The sequence below is a fragment of the Salmo salar genome, chromosome 19 (assembly GCF_965601325.2).
Source record: "Salmo salar chromosome 19, fSalSal1, whole genome shotgun sequence".
NCBI lineage: Eukaryota > Metazoa > Chordata > Actinopteri > Salmoniformes > Salmonidae > Salmo > Salmo salar.
Window position 1 is genome coordinate 61,044,204 of NC_138309.1, and position 6,819 is coordinate 61,051,022.

Below are 6,819 nucleotides of genomic sequence, written 5' to 3' on the forward strand. Positions count from 1 at the left end.
GAATAGTATTCTACAGTATACCAAAAAAATGATATAGTAAGCACTACACAATCGAAGGGGAACCTCAGAGGAAATCCCTGGCTTGAGCTCCCCAAGGACAGCACGTTTAAATCAAAACATCGACAAAGCTAGCATCTAGCAGTTAGGCTAACTAGCGGTGCAATCAATAAAACAATTCTAAAGTAAGCACTACTTGATTGAGGGATAATGCAGTGTGTAGTACAGTATTCTATGCAGTATACCACAGCATTCTAAAGTAATCACTACATGATCAAGGGATACTACAGTGTGTAGTATAGTATTCTCCAGTATACTACAAAATTCTAAAGTAAACACTACATGATCAAGGGATACTACATTGTGGAGTATAGGATTTGACAGTATACTATAGTTTACTACAGAATTATAAAGTAATTACTATAGTATTCTATAGTAAACTAATATTTTTTATGTGGGTATCATTGTAAAGTAACGTAGAAGATGCAAAGCATTGAATATGTACATTCATGCAATTGAAAATATTTTTTGTAACTTTGTCCCAGAAGAATTTAACTGCAGAGCACTCCCACATCATATGAAGGAATGTGCCCACCTGATTCAGGGGACACAGTGTGTCATGGGTGTCGTAGGGTAGAGACCAAGACACAGCGGGAAAATATATACTTATCTTCTTTTTATTTGGTGAAGAAGGGAAACACAAACGTATACAAAACACAAACGAACTGGACAGTCTTGTCTGGCACACAGCTAAACAAGCACAATCTCCCACAAAAACCCATGAAAAACAAACTCCTAATTAGAGGACCCTCAATCAGAGGCAACAATAACCAGCTGCCTCCAATTGAAGGTCCAACCCCAATTAACTACACATAGAAATACAAAAGACTAGATAGAACATAGAAAATATACTAACATAGAACATAGACTAACAAACCCCAAACCACATAAAACAAACACCCCTCTACCTAAATACATAGCCCAAACCACATAAAACAAACACCCCCTGCCACGTCCTGACCAAACTATAATAACAAATAACCCCTATTACTGGTCAGGACATGACTGTCACTGGTATCGTCGGTGAAGGAGGACCAAAATGCAGCAGGACTGTGTTTGTTCATTTTGAACATTTATTGAAATCCAAACGAACACAAAAACAACAAACAAGAGAACGAACGATCCACTGACAGTCTGGCAAGGCACAAGGCTAACACAGAACAATCTCCCACAAATGACAAACACACCCTAATATATGGGACTCTCAATCAAAGGCAAATAGACAACACCTGCCTTCAACTGAGAGTCCCAACCCCAATTAACCAAACATAGAAACAGACACACTAGACTAAACATAGAATACATGAAAATCAAACAGTGCCCAAAAACCCCGGAATACTTAAATCAAATGCCCCTTCAACAAACACACCACCCCGAACCACATAAAACGAATACCCTCTGCCACGTCCTGACCAAACTACAATACCAATTAACCCTTATACTGGCCAGGACGTGACAGTGACACAGTGAATAGTTGGGAGTCTGTGCCAATTTCATCATAAAATGTTTCCTTGGTGTTAAATACAGTCTGTGAACAAACTTAAAATGTATGAGTTGATGGGTCAGACTCTGTTATATTTTTCCTTATTCTGTTCCAGTTAAATGGTTGTTCAGATTCACTTAGATCTGTGGACCATACTTTTGTAATGGCTATCACAGAATATGAGCTTTCCAAAAGGTGTTTATATATTAAAGAGATCAGTCCTTTTGGGGACCCAGATCATTTATTTATAAATCTCATTATTGGATGGTTCAGTAGTTGGGTTTCCCATAGGCTAGCATAGCTGAGTTAAGTTGTAAATATAGAAAAAAAGAGTTGCCTGGTAATGTCTTTCAAATCCTGGAATGTTCTCAAACCATGACTGTCTATGATTTCGGCCAATTGGGACATTTGGACCATTTGGCCGTGTGCAAAAGGCCGCCCTCCAGATCGCAAGTCATTATTGTGAAATATTTAAGTATGGGCCATTTTGTAGCAATGCACATGCCCCGCCCACCTGAGGATCTGTCTTTTTCAGCCATCTATTTCCTGTGTTTGAGAGGTGCAAAATAGACTTTTTACTTAAATCTCGCTGGATTGCTTGTGCCTATTGTTTTTTCCCGTTAACATAAAGACCTCTGAAATATTTGTAATGAACTGTCAAACACACCCCGGTAATAGCTGAAATGGGCTCAATGGAATACATTGTCTTTCCATTGCATCTATAAGAACACTAAAGCTTTGTTGGGGATTAAACACATCGTCTCGACACTTACATCACAAGAGAAGAAAGATAACTTTATTTTGATGGGTGTACATTTTTCGTGGAATAGGAAAAAAATGTAATTTAATTACAAATTAGATGCGCTGAAATGAAAGCAATTTCCCGAAAATGAACATTTCGATTATAATTTTATTATTTCTGGCCTCGCAAACAATGTAAAGCATGTATAGATAGGTGTTGTCTAGAGGCAAGCCTGTACATTTTTAATCTGAGGGTATCTTGCTATTGACACACTTGTTTAATTATGCAACAGAACAAGTTTATGTTAATTTATCAATATATATATAAATTATCCAATTGTATTTATGCAAATGAGGCACACATAACTTAATTTATTTTAACACAAAATCTTTTTTAATATACCTGATACCATTACAAATGTATATGAATGCATAAAAAAAGACAATAAATTGAATACCCAAGTTCCCTCCAAAATCCCTCAACTCCGTTAGTTATTTGTCCATGTCACACCCTGATCTGTTTTGACCTGTCTTTGTGTTTATCTCCCCCCCCTCCAGGTGTTGTTAATCTACCCCATTATCTCTTGTGTATTATTACCTGTGTCCTCTGTTTGTCTGTGGCCAGTTTGTTTTGTGAAACCTACCAGCGGTTTTCCCCTTGCTGTTCTAGTTCCTGTTTTCTATTTTTTCCCAGTTTTGACCTTTCTGCCTGCCCTGACCCTGCCTGCCGTTCGGTATCTTGCCACACCATACTGGATTATTGACTCCTGCCTGCTCTGACCCTGAGACTGCCTGCCGTTCTGGACCTTTTGAACCCTATCTGGATTACTGAACTCTGCCTGCCCTTGACCTGTCGTTTTTCCTGCCCCTGTATTAGTAATACACTTTTGTTACTTCGACACTGTCTGCATCTGGGTCTTATCTGATACATGATAGTCCATGCCAGTAAAATATGCAATGTGCTATAATTCAATCAATATCTGATGTATAAAAAAAAAAAAAAAGTTTGAAGTATATTCATCCATTATCCAATTTTTGCATTAATTAGAATTGTTTTTTTAAACCTTAACAATTTGGATGACCTTTGCTACATGTTGACTACTAGTTTCATTTATACATTTTGCACCAAATTGAAATTGTGTGAGCAATAATGGGACCAAAGCGTAGTTTACAGAGGCAGAAGAATCATGTCTTAACCAATTTAGGATGGGGCGAAAAGTTAGTACCTAGAAATACAATAAAGTTTGATATGGATAGTGCTCCTACGTCTTTCCCTCTTTGTAAGTTTCTCTATTTTTTAACCGGGATCGCTTACCTTGCCATATACACTATCGTTAAAAAGTTTGGGTCACTAAGAAATTGTCATAAGGAGAAGTGGACCAAAGTGCAGCGTGTATGTCGTTCCACATTTTATTTACACTGTGAAACTATGCAATACATAAATAAACTGAAAATGACAAAAACAAGCCGTGACGCAGAGGTGAATCATACACTGACTCAAAGATAATCTCCCACAAACCCAGGTGGAAAATAAAACCCTACATAAGTATGATCTCCAATTAGAGACAACGAGGACCAGCTGCCTCTAATTGGAGATCATCCCAAACAAAACCAACATAGAAATACAAAACTAGAAAATAACATCTTACTATGGTCAGGACGTGACAGAAATGTCCTTGTTTTTGAAAGAAAAGCACATTTTTTGTCCGTTAAAATAACATAAAATTGATCAGAAATACAGTGTAGACATTGTTAATGTTGTAAATGACTATTGTAGCTGGAAAGGCGTACAGAGGCCCATTATCAGCAACCATGACTCCTGTGTTCCAATGGTACGTTGTGTTAGCTAATCCAAGTTTATAATTTTAAAAGGCTAATTGATCATTAGAAAACCCTTTTGGAATTATGTTAGCACTGCTGAAAACTGTTGTCCTGATTAAAGAAGCAATAAAACTGGCCTTCTTTAAACTAGTTGAGTACCTGGAGCATCAGCATTTGTGGGTTTGATTACAGGCTCAAAATGGCATAATAATGGAGTAATGGCCAGCACAGTCACCGGATCTCAACCCTATTGAGCTGTTGCGGGAGCAGCTTGACCGTATGGTACGTAAGAAGTGCCCATCAAGCCAAGCCAATCCAACTTGTGGGAGGTATTTCAAGAAGCATGGGGTGAAATCTCTTCAGATTACCTCAACAAATTGACAACTAGAATGCCAAAAGTCTGCAAGGCTGTAATTACTGGAAATAGAGGATTCTTTGACGAAAGCAAAGTTTGAAGGACACAATTATTATTTCAATTAATAATCATTATCTATAACCTTGTTAACGTTTTGACTATATTTCCTATTCATTTTGCAACTAATTTTATGTATGTTTTCATGGAAAACAAGGACATTTCTAAGTGACCCCAAACTTTTGAACAGTAGTGTACATTTTGAAACCCCACTATAAATGTTATCCCAATAGCCAGAATGGGGAGACATGGGAAGCATTGAACTACAGAGATTCAGCCGTAGCAGTATATTAATTTTGACAAGTGATATTCTGCCGGTTAAAGCATTTGGGATGTTAATCCATCTACTAAGATCGGATTGAATTGATTTGAGTTTTCTGTTAATGTTTCTTGCAATGGTTTTATCTAAGGAAGGAAATATATCTACCCCCAAATATTTCAAATGGGAAACAATTGGGATTCCGTAAGTAGAGATGGAGTCCTCCATTAGGCTCTTAAGAGGCATTAGGGCTGATTTGGTTAGATGAACTGTGTAATTTGAGATTAAGCTGAATTTATCTGATATTCAATGTGTTTGGGAGCGATCGAGATACATTGTCTGGATATAGTATTTCCTTCGATTAAAGAATTGCCTGGGCCAGGGGTTCCAAAGATAATAAAAATATTAAAGGAGAAATCAGATCACCTTGTCTGCTGCTTCAAGTGATTCTGAACAGAGCAGATATTACCTGTTATAACTAAGGCTCAATTCCCATATGTTCCAAGACATACCGGAGATATGACCATTCTAGTCTATCAAAAGCTTTTTCTGCATCGACAGATAAAACAGCCCAAGGAGCTGTTGTTTCTGATGAAGCATTTAAGATATGTAATAGTCGACGGAGTTAGCTGAGGATAAATGTTTTTTAACAAACCCGCTTTAGTCCCTGTGTGGACCAATTTGGGTAAGAGAGTGGGCAGAATTGCATTCATTATCTTCATATACAACAAGGATATATTAATAATGGGTTCATTTTATTCTTGACCTATGTTATCATACGCCATTAATGTCTTTAATGAGATGGAGCTTTTGTATTAATCAAGAACTGTTCCATACCTAGAACTAGAGCCGTAATCTTTATATAACAAGTTCTGGGAAAAGCATGCTTTGAAATCAAATGTGTTTTTCTTACAGTATGCAAAAACATGCCGTGCAAGGACATCCTATTGCTTTGGCTAAAAACAGCTGAATGACTCATTCACCTATCATCAAGTACCATCAGGTAAAAAGTATGGCTCTGAAAAGTAATGAATTCATCTGAAAAAGACATTCAGTCATTGAAAATGACTCATCAGCAGAACATGCTCTTACGAAGTAAATGTGACTATTAACGACAAGGTTGTCCATTCCCTAATTCGTATGGTTTTTATGGATTCTATTCATTTGGTATCATCCCTTTCATAAAAACCTTACCAATTAGGGAATGGACAACCTTGTCGTTAACAGTCACTTTTTCCTCATAAGAGCATTTTCTGTGCACTCATTGGATTAAAAAAATTGACAATCATATCCTGTGCCAAACCAAATCAATGAATTATGATTACCTTGGAAACAGAGGAGAATGGTGTGTTGTTTACAAACAGCGCAAAGCAACCACCTCAGACAGAAGGTCACAGTTTTAATTTAAGATTAAGCAGGTAACTAATGGTGTGTGTCCTCAACCCAACCTCCCCTTGGCCTCAGAACAAACAACATCAAACTCAATGAATGGAAAGCTAGCAGGTTGTCACACCAAGCCAGGGCGGTGTGAAAGTTATTCACAGCATATCTGTAGTGAAGTCAATGTGTGCAGGTCTATGATTCACATGTCCCTGAGGTACACAAGTCTGTGTTCGCCTCATTCACACTGCTGTATGACTCATAGAATTCCTCGTCAGTGAACTCTGTGGTGGTATCACACAGGTCATTTTAGTAGGAGGGGTGAGCAGGAGGGGAGTTATAGAGGAGAAGACCTGGGGAGGGTGTGGTCGTTGACGTCAGCAGAAAGGCTTTTTCATAAGGCAGTGATGCAATGGGATGTTGCGCTTCATCAACCAGGGAACAATGTCTGGAAACAAAGAAAGGGAATGAGGGAAGGAAAGAAAGAGAAGAAGACCCAGACAGTATGGGCTAACGAGGTAAAGAGGATGCCAAGCTCAATGTGTTTTCTATGCACATGATGGAAAAACAGACTTCCACTCTCTCAACACTGCTGAGACTGAGGAATAGAGGAGACAATCTTATATTATTCCAACGTCCCAGATTCTTGCTATCTAGATCACTGCA